Genomic DNA, 21,531 nt, shown 5'->3' on the forward strand with positions numbered 1-21,531 from the left:
AGTGTGTTCTTTTGAAAAGTCCTCTTGTATTTTAATTTCTGAATCCAGGGATGGGTCAATTGGTTGGGTGTATGACTTCAGCTCAGGTCATGATCTCCTGGCATGTGAGTTCAAGCCCTGTGTCAGGCTCTGTGCTGACAGCTCAGAGCCTGTAGACTGCTTTGGATTCTGTGTCTCCCTCTCTTTCTGCCCCTCCCCTACTCACACTCTGTCTCTCTCAAAAATAAATAAAAACTATAAAAAATTTTTTGAAAAAATTAAATTTCTGAATCCATATTCATGTCATAGTGGCTGATCTAGAAATTTTTGTCAGACTTTGTTTTCAGGGTTAAATTAGTTTTTAAAACAATAAATTGACACTATTTTTTCCCTTTGTTTCACATTACCTATTGCGAAAATATTTTATATGGCATAGGAATATCTGTTTTTTGAAAGTTTCAGTGAACTCACTTGTGGAACTGGATTTGTGCTTCTATCAGTTAATATTTTCACAACATATGTTCATTTTCTTCCATGATGACTGGCAACTTTACAAGATTTTCCATTAATCACTTTTAATACTATTTGCTTTCTTTAAATAGCTCATTTAATTATGATTTTCAGCTGTATGTGTGGCAGGTTTTAAGACTGACTCACATATATTATTTCAAAGAATAACACATTTTTTAAATTTCAGCAAAATCTGTATTTTAAAAAATTTTCTAATGTTTACTTATTTTTGGAAGAGAGAGAGAAAGACAGAATGAGAGCAAGGGAGATGCAGAGAGAGGAAGACACAGAATCAGAAGCAGGCTCCAGGCTCTGAGCTCTCAGCACAGAGCCTGATGAAAGGTTCAAACCCACAGACTGCGAGATCATGACCTGAACTGAAGCTGGATGCTCAACCGACTGAGCCACCCAGGCGCCCCAGCGAAATCAGTATTTTTAAATTTCTAATCTCTATTTGTATGTATCCTCCTCCTACTTGGTTAGGTTATACAGAGAAGTATTTCCCAAAGTAGGTTCCATGGAATAGTGAGAATCAGATATAAAAAAATTAGGGAAAAGATCTATGGTCAGAGAGGGGTGAAATGGAGAATTAAACAAGTTAGAGGTTTTTAACTCCTAGGTTTCTTTAATGTTGATTTACATTGTAAATCTAGATGCAGCATTTGGAAAGCTTTTTGATGAGTAACTCCTTATTTTTTCAAAGCACCATTCAAAAAGCATGGTTCTAGAGGTTTGTCTAATTAAAGTACTTCATTCAAAAAAAATCACCTCTCAATGCAAATATCTTTGTTCTAACACATTGCATTTGGTTTTGTCTTCACATTTTTTGACTTCAATTTCCTTAGTTTTACTTTACATTTATTTTTCAAACATCTTGAATTGCAAAATTTGCTCAATTTTTAACTTTTCTCACTTAATAAAGCATACTGACAACTCTCGATACTCCAAAAATAAATAATCAAATTAAAAAATAAAAGACATGAATAGACATTTTTATAAAGAAGACATACAGATGGCCAATAGACACATAAAAAGATGCTGTACATCACCCATCGTTAAGTAAATGTAAATCAAAACCTCAATATCACTTCACCAGTCAGCATGGCTAAAATAAACAACATAAGAAACAATAGGTATTGGCAAGAATGCGCAGAAAAAGGAACCCTCTTGCACTGTTGGTGGGAATGCAAACTGATGTAGCCACTGTGGAAAATAGCATGGAGGTTCCTCAAAAAATTAAAAATAGAGCTTCATTATGATCCAAGAATCACTTTACTAGGTATAAACCCATAAAACACAGAAACATCAATTCAAAGGGATACATGCATCCCAAAGTTTATAGCAGCAATATCAACAATAGCCAAATTATGGAAAGAGCCCAAATATCCATTTACTAATGAATGGATAAAGAAGATGCAGTATAGGGGCACCTGGGTGGCTCAGTTGGTTAAGTGCCTAACTTTGGCTCAGGTCATGATCTCGCAGTTCATGGGTTTGAGCCCCACATCAGGCTTTGTGCTGACAGCTTGGAGCCTGGAGCCTGCTTTGGATTCTGTGTCTCCCTCTCTCTGCCCCTCCCCTGCTCATGATCTGTCTCTCTCTCTCTGAAAAATAAACATTAAGAAAAATTTTTAAAAAAAGAAGATGCAGTATACACATACATATATGTGTGTGTATACATATATATAGATACAATGGAATATTATTTGGCCTTTAAAAAGAATGAAATCTTGCATTTTCACTGACATGGATACAGCTAGAGAGTGTAATGCTAAGTGAAATAAGTCAGAGAAAGATGAATACCATATAATCTCACTCATATGTGGAATTTAAGAAACAAAACAAAGGGGGAAGAGCCAAGATGGCAGAACAGCATGTAAGTTTTTCTGTGTTCCGCGTCCAAGAAATAGAGCCAGACCAACATTAAACCATCCTGCACACCTAGAAAACTGATCTGAGGATTAACACAACAATCTGTACAACCTGAACCACAGAATTCAGCAGGTACACAGCGTGGAAAGGTGAACTTGAGGAGAGAGAAGCCATGGAGGGCAGGGAGCTGCTTTTGTGGGCAGAGAGAGGATGGAGATGGGGGGGAGAATATGGGAAAAGTACCCCTCCCCAAAAGCAGCTGGAGAGAAAATGGAAAATTGTAAACAGCTGCAGGGACTGAACTAAAAAGGGAAAAAGGAGAAAGGAGAGGGTTTAAATTCCATTAAGACTGTAAACAGGGGGAGCGCAAAGTCTGAAACTCCGTAGCTCGATACCTGGTGGTGCTCTGGTGGGAAGGGTGAATCCCCAGGACCAGAGTGGGGTCTGGGAGGTTCTCGGGCCACACAGGGAGAAGCGGTCCCACTGCTGGAAAGACATTTGGTAGAGGCTGTGAGGCCACTGGGGCCCAGCAGACCCCAGAGAATGGCCACATTCACTGGTGCTGGAACAAAGTCCTTGGGGGTGAAGCCTGGTGCCAGATGTGTGCTGTGATTTTCTATAATCCCTGAGGTGCTGCTGCTACACTGTGTCGTGAACTTTTGCTGGGGAGGGGCTGACACCTGGCCGCAGTCTCTGGGCATTGGCAGCAGCATGGTCCCACAAGTGTTCCTGGGGGTGGTTGGCACCCAGCCATTGCTCGGTGAGACCCTCCACAAAGGGGCGGAGTGGGTCAAAGCCACAGTCCCTCAGAAGTGGGGGGCTGGGGAAGGCAGCTGCATCTGAGACAAAACTCAGAAGGGAGGTGCTGCCTGGGGCTTGGTCGCAGACAGTGTGGAAGTGGGGAGTGGATGGAAGCTGAAGAGAAAGGACTGGTGTGTGATTGCTGATCAGGGAGAACAGAGTTCTGATACTAGAGACTGGGTAGCTGGGTAACAGCATTTTCACCGCTCCTGTGCATGCACATAGGCACCTACAAGTGCCACAACAATCTACCCCAGTAGGATAGCAGCGCCATCTAGTGGAGGATGGAGCAGTTACACTAAGCCCTGCCCAAGTGGGCCCACTTCACTCTTCAAGAACACAAGTCTCACCACCTGTATAGTTAATGGACTATAAAGCACTTCCTAGTTTGACTTCTAGAGGAAAATGAAGTAATTTCAGTCATATTTCTGTCTGTTAGCCAGTCCAACCATTCAATTTCCTTTCTTTCTTTCTTTCTTTCTTTCTTTCTTTCTTTCTTTCTTTCTTTCTTTCTTTTCTTTCTCTCTTTTTTCATTTCTTTTCTTTTTCTTCAATACAGAAAGAAAAAAATTCACTTTTATTTTCAATTTTTATTAAAAACATTTTTCTTTTTTCCTACTACATTTTTTACTTTGTGTAAATTTTTTCAAATTCTATTTTACTCCCATCATTTCATTTTAGTCTACATCAGTGTATTCATTTCTTCAAATTTTCAAACGATTTCCTTTTCTTTCTTTTTTCCCCTTTTTTCCTCTAATCTATCAAGCCACTTTCAACACCCAGACTAAAACACACCTAGGATATAGCATAATTTATTTGATTTTATGTTGTGTGTGTTTGTTTCTAATTATTTTTTTAATATTTTTTAGTTTTAATATTTCTTAATTTTAATTTTTTCTACCCCACTAATTCCTTTTCTCTCTTCAAAATGACAAAACAAAGGAATTCACGCCAAAAGAAAGAGCAGGAAGACACAGCAGCCAGAGACTTAACCAACACAGATACAAGCAAGATATCTGAATCAGAATTTAGAATCATGATAATAAGAATACTAGCTGGAGTTGAAAATAGATTAGAATCCCTTTCTGTGGAGATAAAATAAGTAAAAGGTAGTCAGGATGAAATAAAAAATGCTATAACTGAGCTGCAATCTCAAATGGATTCCATGGCAGCAAGGATGGATGAGGCAGAACAGAGAATCAGCGATACAGAGGACAAAATTATGGGGAATAATGAAGCAGAAAAAAAGAGGGAGATTAAGGCAAAAGAGCACGATTTAAGATTAGAGAAATCAGTGACTCATTAAAAAGGAACAATATCAGAATCATAGGGGTCCCAGAAGAGGAAGAGAGAGAAATAGGGGTAGAAGGGTTATGTGAGCAAATCATAGTGGAAAACTTTCCTAACCTGGGGAAAGACACAGACATCAAAATCCAGGAAGCACAGAGGATCCCTATTAGATTCAACAAAAACAGACCATCAACAAGGCATATCATAGTCAAATTCACAAAACACTCAGGCAAGGAGAGAATCATGAAAGCAGCAAGGGAAAAAAAAGTCCCTAACCTACAAGGGAAGACAGATCAGGTTTGCAGCAAACCTATCCACAGAAACTTGGCAGGCCAGAAAAGAGTGGTGGGATATAGTCAATGTGCTGAATCAGAAAAATATGCAGCCAAGAATTCTTTATCCAGCAAGGCTGTCATTCAAAATAGAAGGAGAGATAAAAAGTTTCCCAGAAAAACAAAAATTAAAGGAGTTTGTGACCACTAAACCAACCCTGTAAGAAATTTTAAGAGAGACTCTCTGAGGGGAGAAAAGATGGGGGGAGGGAATATATATATATTTATTTCTTTATTTCTTTATAAAATTTATAAAAATAAATATAAATTTATAAATACATATATATGTGTGTGTGTGTATATATCTATATCTATATATATGTATATATATATATTTATATATATTTATATATATATTTATGAAAAGCAACAAAGATTAGAAAGGACCAGAGAACACCACCAGAAATTCCAACTCTACAAGCATCATAATGGCAATAAATTCATATCTTTCAGTACTCACTGTAAATGTCATTGGACTCAATGGTCCAATCAAAAGACATAGGGTAACAGAATGGATAAGAAGACAGGATCCATCCTTAATGCTGTTTACATGAGACCCACTTTCAGATTGAAAGTAAGGGGATGGAGAACCATCTATCATGCTAATGGTCAACAAAAGAAAACTGGAGTAGCCATACTTAGACAATCTAGACTATGAAATAAATACTGTATCAAGAGGTGAATAAAAGCAAAATGAACAAAAGCAAAAATGAACTATTGGGACCTCATCAAAAAAAAAAAAAAGCTTCTGCACAGCAAAGGAAACAATCTGCAAAACTAAAAGGCAATCAATGGAATGGGAGAAGATATTTGCAAAGGACATATCAGATAAAGGGTTAGTGTCCAAAATCTATAAAGAACTTATCAAACTCAATACCCAAAAAACAAATAATTCAGTGAAGAAATGGGCAAAAGACATGAATAGACACGTCTCCAAAGAAGCATCCAGATGGCCAACCGACACATGAAAAGATGCTCAATATCACTCCTCATTGGGGAAATACAAATCAAAACCACAATGAGATACCACCTTACACCTGTCAAAATGACTAACATTAACAACTCAGGCAACAACAGATGTTGGCGAGGATGCAGAGAAAGAGGATCTCTTTTGCATTGTTGGTGGGAAGGCAAGCTGGTGCAGCCACTCTGGAAAACAGTATGGAGGTTCCTCAAAAAATTAAAAATACAAGTACTCTGCAGGCCAGGAATTGCACTACTAGGTATTTATCCAAGGGATACAGGTGTGCTGTTTTGAAGGGACATATGCACCCCAATGTTTATAGCAGCACTTTCAACAATAACCTAAGTATGGAAAGAGCCCAAATGTCCATAGATGGATGAATGGGTAAAGAAGATGTGGGATATATATACAATGGAGTATTACTCGGCAATCAAAAAGAATGAAATCTTGCCATTTGCAACTACATGGGTGGAACTGGAGGGTATTATGCTAAGTGAAATTAGTCAGAGAAAGATAAATATCATATGACTTCACTCATATGAGGACTTTAAGAGACAAAACAGATGAACATAAGGGAAGGGAAACAAAAATAATATAAAAACAGGGAGGGGGACAAAACAGAAGAGCTTCATAAATATGGAGAACAAACTGAGGGTTATGGGAGAGGTTTGGAATGGGGATGGGCTAAATAGGTAAGGGACATTAAGGAATCTACTCCTGAAATCATGTTGCACTATATGCTAACTAATTTGGATGTACATTAAAAAAATTAAATTAAAAAAAAAAACAAAGGAAAAGAGAGACAAACCAAGAAATAGACTCTTAACTATAGAGAATAAACTGATGGTTATCAGAGGGGAGGTGGATGGGTAGATGGGTAAAATAGGAGATGGGGATTAAAGAGTGCACTTATCAATGTGAAAATAAAATAAAATGATTTTTTTAATGTGTCATGAGATTATGGATATGTTAATTAGCTTAAATGTGGTAATCATTTCACAAGGTATACTTTTATCAAAGCACTGCATTGTATACTTACATATATACAATTTTTTTATTTGTCGAGCATATGTTAATAAAGCTGGAAAAATTAAGATGTGTGAAGCTATGAATTTGACTCTGAGTACAGCTTTAACTATATATCATGTTTGTCTAATTTGTAATCTTGCTATGGTTTTTCAATATTCCATAATTATAGTTAGCTCGCCTTTCCTATTTGGTAGTAGAATTATTTAGTAAAATGTTTTTGTTTTTAAATTTTTAACTGATTTTAATGTGATGTTCTAAAGTTATATCATGTAGTTGTATTGCTTTGCTACAGAAATGTTCCTTCTAAATTTTTTGCCCTGTGAGATTTAATGAAAGTTTTCTTAGGGTTAGTCATAATCAACTTTTGAAAATTCTCTAGAGCTAGTATGCTCCTGTCAATCTTATGTATTTCTTTTAAAAATTACACTTTATACATTTATTTTTCACATAATGTTTCATGGCATACATTGTGCATATCGCTTATCATTAAATATTGACCCTTTTTCCCCTTACTTTCTGTCTTGAATTCCACTTTTCTGATATTACAACCAGCTTTCTTTTTTAGTCTCTTTAGTCATTGTGTGTAAAGGAAACCTCTTATAGGATGTACACAGTTGAACTTTTTTAGATAGCGTTTTACCTGTTTATTTTACTGCAATAAGTCTATGTTTATCTTTTTTTGGTCATGTTTCCTGACATTATAAAAGTGCTTCTTTTGGTTTTTATTGTGCACTATATAAATTGTATTTTCATTGATTTTTATCCTCCAAATCTTTTGATTTTCTAAGCCACACTTTAAGCTGTTTAATTCTAATTATTATTTTTTAATGTTTGTTTATTTTTTATAGAGAGAGAGACAGACAGAGCCAGAGCATGAATAAGGGAGGGCCAAAAGAGAGGGAGACACAAAATCTGAAACAGACTCTAGGCTCTGAGCTGTCAGCCCAGAGCCTGATGCAGGGTTCAAACCTACAAACCCATGAGATCATGACCTGAGCCAAAGTTGGACGCTTAACTGACTGAGTCACCCAGGCGCCCCTTTTCGCATTATTAAAGAGTTGAGCAATTTCCATTAGCTCTCTCTTTGGGCCACTAAAGACATTAACAATATTGGTATAAGTTGTTTTTTCCTTCTACCTTCTCATTCTGTGGTGATTTTGGCATTTCCCAGATTTATTTTATCTAGTTCCTTATTATTGGTTTACCTTATACTTCTCTTTAAAGTAATAATTAGAAATTTCACTAATTTCATCATAATCGTCTTATGAGATATTTAGTCTAAATTTTATTATTTCATGGCTTTAATATTCATTGACAGTTTTTTTTCCTTTTGAACAGTGCATTTTTCCCATTACTGAGTTTTGCATCTTGAAATATCCCTGTCATTTGAAATGTCTCTTGGAGTAGACTTTAAAGAAGAGTACAGGAGTCATTTACTTGCCAAGTGCTTTATATCTGAGGCTCTCTGTTAGCATCAAACATAAATGCCAACCTTATGCAAGGAGGAGAAGGGGCCAAGAAAGTCATGCTGGCCAAATGGCTGGATTACTTTACTCTTACTGGCATCTTTTCTGACATCTTTAAACTATGCTAAATAATTTTCTGTTAGTTAAGTATACAGATCCTTGGAGTACTGAGTATCCTATCTTTATTGCTGCTGTGTAAGTAGTTCTTCTGAACCTTGTCGTAAATTTTTCTGACACAAGCTCCACAAAGTGTTTAATTCTAATAATATGAAACTTGGCAACTATGTCCATGACCTTTAATGATAATATTCACACTTTATAGACTTAAATCAGGATGATAGTTAACTTTTACTTTTTAAGATGAAGATTCCTAATATTCTTCATACTCATATCCATTATTTCTTTTACTTTAGTCCTTTTTCCTAATAGTAATTATTTTTTCTTGATTCATCTAAAACTCACACCAAATTCAAGGTGAGAAAAATAGACGACTCTAACAAAGTTTTCATTTTTGTCTTTAGTGAGTTTCGTACAGATAGGCAAAGTATTTTAGCCCTTGGCCATAGATAACATTGAGATATGTACACTTGGGAATTGTTTGTGATGGCTCATTACCAAGACTCCTTTATTTTATGCATACTGTTTAGGTTTGTAAGTTCAAAGATCCATCCACCTGCCATTATTCTGTCAATTTGTAAGATTCGTAGGATTCATTCAAAGATACACTTAAAAGGATTCACTTAAATCCTCTGCAGTATAGTCTCCTTGGTCTGAGTCTTCAGTGTTAAAAACTGATGTTGTTCAAAAAAAAGTAACGGAAACTACACACTACACAGGAAGTATCTAAAAATTACAAAGAGAAAAAATATAAGTGATGTTCCATACATTGGAAAACCTTACACAATCTGGATTCTTGAGGGTGAAAATCCACATGATTAAATCTCTAAGAAGTTGAAACATGCTGGCTATTCTGTTACCCTAATAAAAAGTTTTATATTAGAGTTTATATTAGTGTCATCAAACTGGGAGCTTAAGGAATTAGCACATTTTTTCTTAAGCAAGATTTTCTCATGGCTCTATTTTTTACACAGTTCTGGAAAGTTTTTCCTGTCTTGTAAATTTAACAACCTAAGCAATTAAATTCTTTCTCCTTTTAACTCACTTGTTTAAAGATGCTATTTCATCTACACCTGAAACAATTACATGTAGATACAAGAAATATTTTGCTATCAAAATTAGTTGTCCATGAAAGTATTTCTTACTGCTAAATTTTAAGGATTTCAGAGTTGTATTTTTGTTACAGTTTTTATTTTGAAGAATTATCAAGTGTCCAGAAGATTAAACCAGATCTAAATATATCTAATAGATTATGATGTATTATCTTAAAATTTTTTAAGTACTTAATAAGATAGACTGTAATGGTTCCAAAGTATACACTAAAGACACATCGATGTACTTTTAAGTTCCTTCTGTGGATTGTAATTACCTTGCTGGGTGTGTGGCATGACATCAGCATAGCCCGTCTAGTGCATGGTGGGGAAAATCTGTGGCAAAATAAAACATAATAAAAAGACCTGGGACTATTCTATGCTCCTCTAAAGGCCAGGAACTATGGGCTTGAGGGACGCCTTCAATAATATTGGGCAAATTAGTATTCAATCATTATAGTAATACTTGGTAATTCAAGAAAAGGAACACCAGTGTCCAAACTATCTTTGATCTAAACTATTTCTCTTAACTAAGCATCCTTTATAAGAAAACTTTCTCAGTGAATCACCATTGTAAGAGTTCGTTTATCTACCTTTTCCTGACAAATCTATGTGCTCTCTATTACTTGAATTTGGCACAAGTTTCTAAATTTACCCAGCTTTTGATTAGAAATTTGAACAAGAAAAGTCATATCTCTTGGTCTGAGTCTCAGAACAAGAAAAGTCATCTTGCCACATGGAGAAAATAATGGTGGATATATAACTTACACCACCCATAAGGCATATTTCAGATTGAATAAAGACCTAATGTGAAAAATAAAATTATAAAGCTAACAGGTGAAGTTATAGAAACATATATTTGGAAACTGGAAAATGGGAAGAACTTCTTAAGCAAACAGATATCATAAAGTAGAATATTAATGGTGTTGATAACATAAATACTAAGTTTCTTTTTTTAATTTTTTAATATTTATTTATTTTTAGAGAGAGACAGCAAGTGGGGAAAGGGCAAAGAGAGAGGGAGAGAGAGAATCCTAAGAGGGCTCAGTGATGTCAGTGCAGAGCCTGATGAGGGGCTCCATCCCACAAACTGTGAGATCATGACCTGAGCTAAAATCAAGAGTCAGATGCCTAAGCGACTGAGCCACCCAAGCACCCCTAGTTTCTTTTTTTCTTAAAAGAAACATTTCCTTCAAAGATTTCTCTTTTTTTGATGTTTATTCATTTTTTCAGAGAGAGAGAGAGACAGCAAGGTGTGGAGAGAGGGGGACAGAGGATCCAAAGCAGGCTCTGTGCCAATAGCACAGAGCCCAATGTGGTGCTCAAACTCATGAACTGTGAGATCATGACCTGAGCCAAACTTGGACACTCAGCCAACTGAGCCACCCAGGCGCCCCATACATATTGTTTCTATTCAGAAATGACACCATAACTAAATGAACAGAAAAATAGGCTGGAAAAAAATACATAGAATATCAAAACCTAATTGGGAGCCAAGACAATGGGGTAAAATACTCTTTTCAACAGATGGTGCTGGGACATTTGAGTATCTATAGACAATGAAGTTGGACTTCTTACTCAGGCCATACTCAGAAATTAACTTGGGGTGTCTGGGAGGCTCAGTCAGTTAAGCGTCAGGCTTCAGCTCACCATTCCCAAGTTCGAGTCCTGTGTCGGACTCTGTGCTGACACCTTAGGGCCTGGAACCTGTTTCAGATTCTGTGTCTCCCTCTCTGTCTCTGCCCCTCCCCAACTCATGCTCTGTCTCTCATCTCTCAAAAATAAATAAACATAAAAAAATTTTTAACAAAAAAATTAAATTAACTTAAAGTAGATCATATATCTAAATGTAAAAGCTAAAAACTATAAAACTCTAAGAAGAAAATAATGGAGTCAATATTCACAACTTTAGATTTGGCAACAGCCCCTTAGATATGAAAACAAAACAAAACAAAAACCAAAGGAAAAAAGAAAAATAGATAAAATAGACTTTATAAAATTAAAAAAATTAAAAACTTTTGTTCTTCGAAAGACATCATGAAGAAAGTGAAAAACAATCCACAGGATGGGAGAAAATATTCACAAATCATTTATCTGATGAGGGACTTCCATCTAGAATATATAAAGAATACTTACAACTCAACAATAAAATCATAATCCAATTTAGAAGTGGACAAAGAATTTTAATAGGCAATTTTAATTGGCCTTTCTACAAAGGAAAAAAAAAACTAGTAAATCAAACAAACGATGAGATACTACCTCACACCCATTAAGATAGCTATAATAAAAATATAGATAATATAAAATAAAAATATAAATAATAAAATATAATAAAAATATAAATAATAAAAATAAAATATAATAAAGTATATTATAATAAAAATATAAAAAATAAAAATATAATAAAAATATAGATAATAAAGTATACTAAGCAAGAATGTGGACAAATTGGAGCCCTCGTACCTTGCCGGATTCATCACACACACACACACACACACACACACACACCCGAAAGAAACATAGTTACATAGTAACTGTGAGGTGATGGATATGTTAATTAGCTTAGCTGTAGTAATCATTTCAAAAGGTATGCACATATCAAAACATTAAGTTGTATATCATTATGAGCATTTCATAATGTATATAATTGTTGAATCACCATGTTGTATACCTAAAACTAATATAATATTGTATGTCAACTATATTTCAATTAAAAAAGCATTAAGTTATGTACCTGAAATACAGACAATATTTAGTTATCAATGATATCCCAATAAAGCTGAGAAAAAAAGAATTCATCTTCTTGCTTTTCCTGGGACTCCCTTCACCTGATGATCTTTCTCACTATGCTCTTCCTTCTCTGCCTACTGATTAATGGGAGATACTTCCTTAGCCACGTTCTCTTCCTCTTGATGTCTATATCCAGGTAAATAACTTCAGACATTACCTCAGTATGATTGAATTCCTGAAATGTAGACCAGAATTTCCAAAATATCATCTTGTGGATGTTCCAGCACTAGCAGCATCTCAAACTGAACATGCCTCAAATCGAATTATCTTCCTTTAAAGACACCCTCTTCCTACTGTATTTTTCATCTCAGTAAGACTGTTCTGGCCACTTAGTCTAGCAACCTTTGCTAAGATGGAATTCCTAGCATACTCAATAGCCAACAAGTCATTTTTATTACACATCCTCAGAGGCTTCTAGGGTCCCTCCCCTCCTCTTCATTCCCACTCAGAATCTCTTAATTCAGCTCTGCATTTCCTCTCAAATGAACTGTTCCTATCCCCTCCTAACTTGACCAACTGATGGTAATTCTATTTGGGTATAACCTTTGAGCCCCAAATGCAAAGTATCTCCCTAAAGAAAAAGTATGATGGTAAAAGTAGGAATCAGAACAGGGAAAACCCTAAGGAGAAGGACAAGATTGGGCAAAAGACCTATGAATCCCTTTTTCAGGGAGATTAATTTTTAAGAGTGCTTTTCTGTTCAAACATTGGCAAGTTTTTGCTTTATTTTCATGGGCATGTCATTCTCTCACACTCTTATTCCTAACTTGTATCAAGTCTATTTTGAATGCTCTGCTTCAAAATAGTCTATCTCCTCACTGTCTTGATTAACTTTGTCATATTAGAATAATAGTTTCCTAAAGGAATTTTTCTGGCTTTAATTTCTTACCTGTCATTCAAAGTTTAAAAATCTCATTCTTTAAATAGGTATCATTTTTACCTATTAGATTGGCAAAAAATTAAAAAGACTGATATAACCCAAGTGTGGGGGGAAAGAACTCCATCTCCTTAAGACTATAAATGGGGGAAGCTTGTAAGAGATGAGTTTGGTAAATGCAGGAATGGTTTTTAAATATGCATACCATTTGACCCAGGGATTCCACTTCAGAACTGTGTCCTACAGAATTGCTTGCATAAGAAAGCAGGAATGTTCTCTGCAGCATTCTTCATAGGAGAGGAAATTTGAAAACCCATTTAAATGGGCATCAATGGAGAATATTTAAAATATGGCATGTCCATGTTATATAGTATCATTCACATTTTGAAAATAATGAAAAAGATCTAGATACACTGGTATAAAAGTATACCCATGAAAAATAAATGTATAAAATAGTCTCATTTTTTGATAAAAGAACAAGAAAAATATATAAGATTGAGCACATGTGTGTTGTATGTGTGGTACAAATATTGCATAATTGTGCATGTATGTGTACTGCTTAAAATTTGTGAAAATGTATATTTATTACCAACTCTGTCTCTCACAGTATTTATTCTTGCTCCCTGTCTCTGAATTCCTATGGCATGTTCCAAGCCTGTCACATGTATCTTGTCCACCCTAGCAATTGTTTGTTCCGCTAAGTTGAGTTTTATGTATATCTTACATTCCTACATTGCTTATGTAGGTACTAATAAATACTTCCTGATCTGGGTTAAATACTTACCATTGTGAAATTACAGATATGTATTTTTAAAATATGCTCCAAAATATATATGTTTATGCTTGATTCAGTTTAGAACTGAAGGCTTGATAAGATCCTTTGAATGGATTTTATAATCCACTAAATTACAAAAAAAATTAATTGCTAAGGAAGGGAACTACTTACCAATCAGTCAAAAATTAGACATGTATTTGGAATTCTGCAAGACAGCATAAATCTTTCTAATCATTGAGTCATAGTTTGATTCTGTTCAAGAGCCTAATAATTAAGAACAAAAAGAGAGAAAGTATATCTTGTGGGTCTGTTGGGAGAAGAGTTCATAATCTGACAAAGTAGTGCCAAAGGAAATTTGCTACCAGGGATGATATTTAATAAATCAACAAAACTCAAAAGCTTGTTTCTACCTGAGGAACTAGAGTATTGGGTGATATATGTTTTCTTGGGGGGGAAATGACACTGGAATTCTCCAGTATTACAATGCTTCCTTTTTCATTATATTAAGTTGCCAATGTTTCCCAGAGCAAATATAGCAAATAACATTTATAAAAAAGAATGTTAGTACTGTTACAGGCATTTTCACAAGTTAACATTTTAATAAGTATTTTATAATTACCTAAGTGTGCAACTCTCATAACATTCCTACAAATAAATAAATACCATACATCTTTACTATATATATGATGTTTATAATACTCAACACTCATTTTCAGATAAGGATTAGAGAGGTTAACTAGTTGTTCAAAGTAATACAGCTGTAGGTTGCAGCATTACAATTCACCCTGGATCATATAATTCCAAGTTTTTTTCCAACTTCCCTCTCGTTCTGCTGTCTGATACAACATATTAGTGAACTCTATGAAGAAAGGAAAATTAAGTGCCAGGATATTTCAAGTAAGAAGTCCCATCACTACTCAGACATCATGTGAAGGTTCACATAGCAATCTTCCTGTTACTCTGACTCAACGTCATCAACAATTGTGACCAATATACAACACAGACAGCTGTCACTGTGCTGCTTCTGCAGACCGTGGATGCTTCATAGCCTCTGGAGGAGTTGTTAATCATTTTTCCTAGTTTGTGCTTTGATTTCATGTCCTTTACTTTTACAGAAAAGCTAGGCAAACATCCGTGATGTAACGTTGCTTCACCTTTCTATAAGACTGTCATTGATAACTTGGAGTGGTAGCTCTAAAATCAGACAGCTTGAGTTTGGGTCCTAGCTCTGCCACTTACTTTATGACCTTGGGTGAATTGCTTCATCTCTCTGAGCCTGTTTATTTAGCTATAAAGTGAGGATCACAATACTTACTTATCTCATAGGAGTAACTGAGGTCATGTGCGTATGGTATGGTGTCTATTTCAGCAGCTGGCTCATAGTAACAATATTAGCTCTTGTTATTGAGAACACTGTAGATCAAATCACCCAACTTTATTAAAATTAGCTTTAGAAATTATTGCCAGGAAATAGCAGTGTCTCTTTCTTATACTCCAACATCCAAAGGACTGGGCTATGACTTCTCCGTCCTTACCAAGAAAGCTAAGTCACCTAGGGTAGTGACTCTCAAATGGGGGGCAATATCTGAAGACATTTTTGTTGTCAAAAAAGGGGCAGGAGGGAGTTACTACAGGCATCTAGTGGATAAGAGACATCCAGAAATTTATAGCACAGTCCCCTACAACATAATATTGTTCAGTCCAGAACATCAAAGTGAGGTTGAAAAATTGCTGGCCTAGAGTATCTCTCTTCTTGCCTGGACTTCAGAGAAACTTACAGCCAAACTTCCACTCTCTTGTCACGTTACCACTTCTTACATTAGTTCAGATATCTTATTTTTATATTATAACCTTATCATCCTTTTGCCATAAAAATCCTTCAAATTATTTTTTAATTTATTTATTTAAATTCAGCTTAGTTGAACATACAGTGTAGTATTGGTTTCAGGAGTAGAACCCAGTGATTCATCACTAACACAGAACACCCAGTGCTCATCCAGGCAAGTGCCCTCCTTAATGCCCTTCACCCATTTAGCCTGTCCCTCTGCCCATCTCCCCTCCAGCAGCCTTCAGTTTGTTCTCTGTATTTAAGAGTCTCTTATGGTTTGTCTCTTTCTCTGGTTTAAATGTCTATACTACCCAATGCTTCAAATTATTTTTGGAAAGAACTGAGTTATATATAAATTCAACAAAATTAATTTAAAATGTCCAGGTGAATCCTTCAACACCATGTGCCATCTTTCTTGATGAGTATGTCAGTCAATGTCCATTCCTTATTCTTGCACTTTTAGAACTCACTGCTAAATTTTAAGTAGCACCCAGAATTGTGTCATGAAGAGATAAATGATGTTTGTGATGATTATGATAATGACCTTTCAGCATCTAAAATATTAAAAAGAGTCACAAAACAGAATGCTGGCAATCAATCAATACATGTACAAGGCTTCACTGAGCTCCTATAATGAACTACACTCTGCTGGATGCTATAAGAGAAGAGAATTATTTCTTGTACTTCTTTTATATCCCTCAAGGAGGACCTAGTCAAGTTCAGAAGAGGGAATGAGTGATGTTTTACAACATAAAATAGACATAAAACTATGTGTTCCTAAGTGTGAGGTTGTACAAAACAGTTAAGTGGATTTCTCATGTGCTAATTAGATAAAATTATTAAAAAAATTATTATTAGAGGGTTTTTTTGTTACAATTAAGTAATGTAATCATATGATGGTGTCATTGAAAACATAGGTAGCTCTTTTTTTCCCATTACATTACCCAAAATTAAATAATTTTAGTTTCTAAAAATAGTTAACACAAATTAAGATAGTGCTTTTACTTCCTAAATGTAATGTAGGGCCCTTTGACCTGTGGTCTCAGTCTAATCTAAGAACAATTGTGGGGCTGGCATTGTATTTGGTAAATCTCTAGTGCATCTCAAGCCTACCCTTTTATTTTTAAGATGGAATCCATGTAGAATTTATAAGGAATTTATCCCTATAGAATTTATAAATTTGAGAAGTACGACACCTGTTTCTCAGTTTATCATATTAAATCAATGCTACTGTTCAGGCCAGAAACTGAATTGTTTATTCACAACAAACTAGTTTATGCAAACCTACAAAGCTTATCAGGAAAAGAACAGGGGTTCTCTAGAAAGATCACATACAAAAAGTGAAGATGCAAACTAGTTCCCTGGACTTTTTCTTTGGACGCACAAAGGGAATATCTGGCTCTGAGACAGTTTAGAATGTAGCTGTGTGTTATGTGGGGGGACAGTCGGCATTCTTTACCTTCAGGGTGGCAATTACCTTCACAATTGCATGCACATGGAGAAGAAAATATACTCCAAATTACAATGTGAACTCTGGAGATTAGTGCATCATTTCATGGACAGTTGAACCTGTGTCCCATATAAATGTTTCCATAGCAAAAACAAAGAACATCATTATACTGTCTTCTGGATTTCCAAAGAGTTTGCATTAGGGTTTTGCCACCTGACTTCCATTACAGAGAATGGGAGTCAGGGGGCTGAGACCACAAGTCATGCTTTGAAATTTTAGGGGGATGTTTCAGTGTCTGGGCTTAAACGTTCATCTTTGTGCTCTTTGGTGGCAATTGAGTATAAGATGCATGGCCTCCTATATGCCTTTTGGGAATGGAATTATATACAAATTGTGCCTGTGTAGTCAAGTATATATAACATAACATATGTAGGTATAGAGCACTTTAAGCCTGCAAAAGGAGTTTAAAATGCTTTATAGTTTGAAGTCAACCTCTGAGGTATTGACCCTATAGGAAAATTTGTATAATGACCTCCTGTGTTATTGAAATTGTGAATTAAGGCAGTGTTTCCCATTCTGAGAGCTGTATTGTAAGGGTGAAGAAAATCTCTGAACCTGGGGGTATTTGACTGAGGTGAGAAGGTTTCTTCTGGCTCTTAGCCACCACCACTCCCCCTTTGCCTCACCTTTGCTCATACTCACCAGGTCATGCCCCTCATTTATATAACAGAGTTGGTTTATAAACTCAAGTTCATGGTTTCAGCTCCATTGTTCTCAAAATGCTTGTAATTAAAGCTTTCAGAGTTTTGGTTATTCAGAGTTTGGTTATTTCAGAGGTTGGCTATTTACCCTGAATACTTCCTCCTACCTTACCCTCTTCCCTTAACTGAGTTCAATCTATTTTCTTTGCAGAGAAATTTAAATATGATTCTGACACATAAAAGCATACAAAATGTTCAATAACTGGTAAGAATGGACATCCCTGTCTTCTTCCTGACCATAGAGGAAAAGCTCTCAGTTTTTCCCCATTGTAGATGATGGTAAGCTGTGGGTTTTTTATATATGGCCTTTATTATGTTGAGGTATGTTCCTTCTAAACCTATTTGTTGAGGATTTTTATCATGAATGGATATTGTACTTTGTAAAATGCTTTTTCTGCATCTACTGAAACGATGATCATATGATCAAGGTTCTTATCCTTTCCTATATTAATGTGGTATAACACATTGCTTGATTTGTGAATATTGAACCACCCTTGGAAGCCAGGAATAAATCCCAGTTGATTTTAGTGAGTGATTTTTTTAATGTATTGGTGGACTCAGTTTGATAATATTTTATTGAGAATTTTTGCATGCATGTTCATCAAGGATTGGCCTATAGTTCTCTTTTTAGTGGAATCTTTATCTGGTTTTGGTATCAGGGTAATGCTGGTCTCATAGAATGAATTTGGAAGTTTTCCTTCTTTTTCTATTTTTTGGAATAGTTTGAGAAGAATAGGTATTAACTCTTCTTAAAATGTTTGGTGGAAATCGCTTCTGAAGCCATCTGACCCTGGACTTTTGCTTTTGGGGAGTTTTTTGATTACTGATTCAATTTATTTGCTGGTTATCAGTCTGTTCAGGTTCTCTGCTTATTCCTGTTTCAGTTTTGGTAATTTATATGTTTGTAGGAATTTATTCATTTCTTCCAGGTTGTCCAATTTGTTGGTATATAGTTTTTCATAAAATTTTCTTGTAATTGTATTTCTGTGGTGTTGGTTGTTTTTTTCTCATTTCTCATTTATGATTTTGTTTATTTGAGTTCTTTCTCTTTGTGATAAGTCTGGTTAGAGGCTTATCAATTTTTTTTTTCCTCAAAGAACCAGCTCCTGGTTTCATTGATCTGTTCTATTACTTTGTTTGTTAGTTTGTTTTATTTAGTTTCTATATTGTTTATTTCTGCTCTAATAATTACTATTTCCTTCCTTCTGCTGGCTTTAGGCTTCATTTGTTTTTCTTTCCCTAGCCCCTTTAAGAGTAAAGTTAGGTTGTTTATTTGAGATTTTTCCTGCTTCTTGAGGTAAGCCTGAATTGCCATATACTTCCCTCTTAGGACCACTTTTGCTGTATACCAAATCCTAGAGGAGAACACAGGCAGTAACTTCTTTGACATCAGCTGTAGCAACTTCTTCCTAGATATGTCCCCTGAAGCAAGGGAAGTAAAAGCAAAAATGAACTATTGGGACTTCATTAAAATAAAAAGCTTCAGCATAGCAAAGGAAATAATCAACAAACTAAAAGGCAACATATAGAATGGGAGAAAATATTTGCAAATGATGAAGTTGTGGTATATCTATGCAATGGAATATTACTTAACCATAAAAAATAATGAAATCTTGCCATTTGCAATGACATGGATGGAGCTAGAGAGTATTATGTTAAGCAAAATATGTTAGTCAGAGAAAGACAAATACCATATGATTTTACTCATATGTGGAATTTAAGAAACAAAACAAACAAGCAAAGGAAACAAAACAAAAACAGAGAGGGAGGCAAACCAAGAAACAGACTGTTAAATACAGAGAACAAATTAATGGTTAGCAGAGGGGAGGTAGGTGAGGGGATGGGCAAAATAGGCAACGGAGATTAAGGAGTGCACTTGCTGTGATGAGCACCAGGTATTGTACAGAAGTGTTGAATGACTGTATTTTACACCTTAAATTAATATTTACACTGTACTTCAACTAACTGGAAGTTTAAAATTTCTAAAAAAGAGATAAAAATAGAAAAATAAGTACAGTGTTTAATAATGTTTATAAATTCTTTTTTAAATGTGTTTTTTTTTTGAGAGAGAGAACATGTGGGGGAAGGGCAGAGAGAGAGGGGGAGAAAGAGAGAGAGAATTCCAAGCAAGTTGTGGGCTGTCAGCTCAGAGCCCAACTCGGGGCTGGATCCTAAAAACCATGAGATCATGACCTGAGCTGAAATCAAGAGTCAGATGCTTGAAGAATGAAGCTAGACCACTTTCTTACACCATACACAAAAATAAACTCAAAATGGATAAAGGACCTGAATGTGAGACAGGAAACCATCAAAACCCTAGAGGAGAAAGAAAGGAAAAACCTCTTTGACCTCAGCCGCAGCAATTTCTTGCTTGACACATCTCCAAAAGTAAAAGCAAAAATGAACTATTGGGACCTCATCAAGATAAAAAGCTTCTGCACTGCAAAGGAAACAATCAACAAAACTAAAAGGCAAACGGTGGAATTGGGAAAAGATATTTGCAAATGACATATTGGATAAAGGGCTCGTATCCAAAACCTATAAAGAACTCACCAAACTCCATACCTGAAAAGCAAATAATCCAGTGAAGAAATGGGCAGAAGACATGAATAGACACTTTTCCAAAGAAGACATCCCGATGGCCAACAGACACATGAAAAGATGTTCAACATCAGTCCTTGTCAGGGAAATACAAATCAAAACCACGCTGAGATACCACCTCATGCTGGTCAGAGTGGCTAAAATGAACAACTCAGGAGACTATAGATGCTGGTGAGGAGAAATGGGAACCCTCTTGCACTGCTGATGGGAATGAACTTGTGCAGCTGCTCTAGAAAACAGTGTGGAGGTTCCTCCAAAAAATTAAAAATAGAACTACCCTATGACCCAATCATAGCACTGTTAGGAATTTACCCAAGGGATACAGGACTGCTGATGCATAGGGGCACATGTACCCCAATGTTTATAGTGGCACTTTCAACAATAGCCAAATTATGGAAAGAGTCTAAATTTCCATCAACTGATGAATGGATAAAGAAGACGTGGTTTATATATACAATGAAATACTACTTGGCAAGGAGAAAGAATGAAATCTGGCCATTTGCAGCAACATGGATGGAACCAGATGGTATTATGCTAAATGAAATAAGTCAGTCAGAGAAAGACAGATACCGTATGTTCTCACTCATAGGTGGATCTTGAAAAACTTAACAGAAGACCATGTGGGAGGGGAAGGGGAAAAAATTTACAGAGAGGGAGGGAGGCAAACCATAAGAGACTCTTGGACACTGAGAACAAACTGAGGGTTGATGGGGGTCAGGGGTAGGGGAAAGTGGGTGATGGCCATTGAGGAGGGCATTTATTGAGATGAGCACTGGGTGTTGTATGGAAACCAATTTGACAATAAATTATATTAAAAAATAAATAAATATAATTTAAAAGTTTTTAGTTTAACTTGTTTTGTTTAATAAAACAAAAATATTTGGGCTTGATTTTACAGGTTTTTAATTAGAAGAAGAAAGACCATTTTAACTGGAATTTGCCATAATTAGCCAGCTTATATTAATATAATAATAACTTCCTTGCTCTCATCATGTACA

At 35.6% G+C, this 21,531-nt stretch overlaps 1 long non-coding RNA gene across 1 annotated transcript in view; it reads left to right on the top strand.

Annotated features, from left to right (window-relative positions):
* Positions 1-21,531, top strand: part of LOC111560836 — an 88,765-nt gene that overhangs the window by 8,099 nt on the left and 59,135 nt on the right. The window lies entirely within an intron of this gene.

Source organism: Felis catus, chromosome B3 (genome assembly GCF_018350175.1).
Source record: "Felis catus isolate Fca126 chromosome B3, F.catus_Fca126_mat1.0, whole genome shotgun sequence".
NCBI lineage: Eukaryota > Metazoa > Chordata > Mammalia > Carnivora > Felidae > Felis > Felis catus.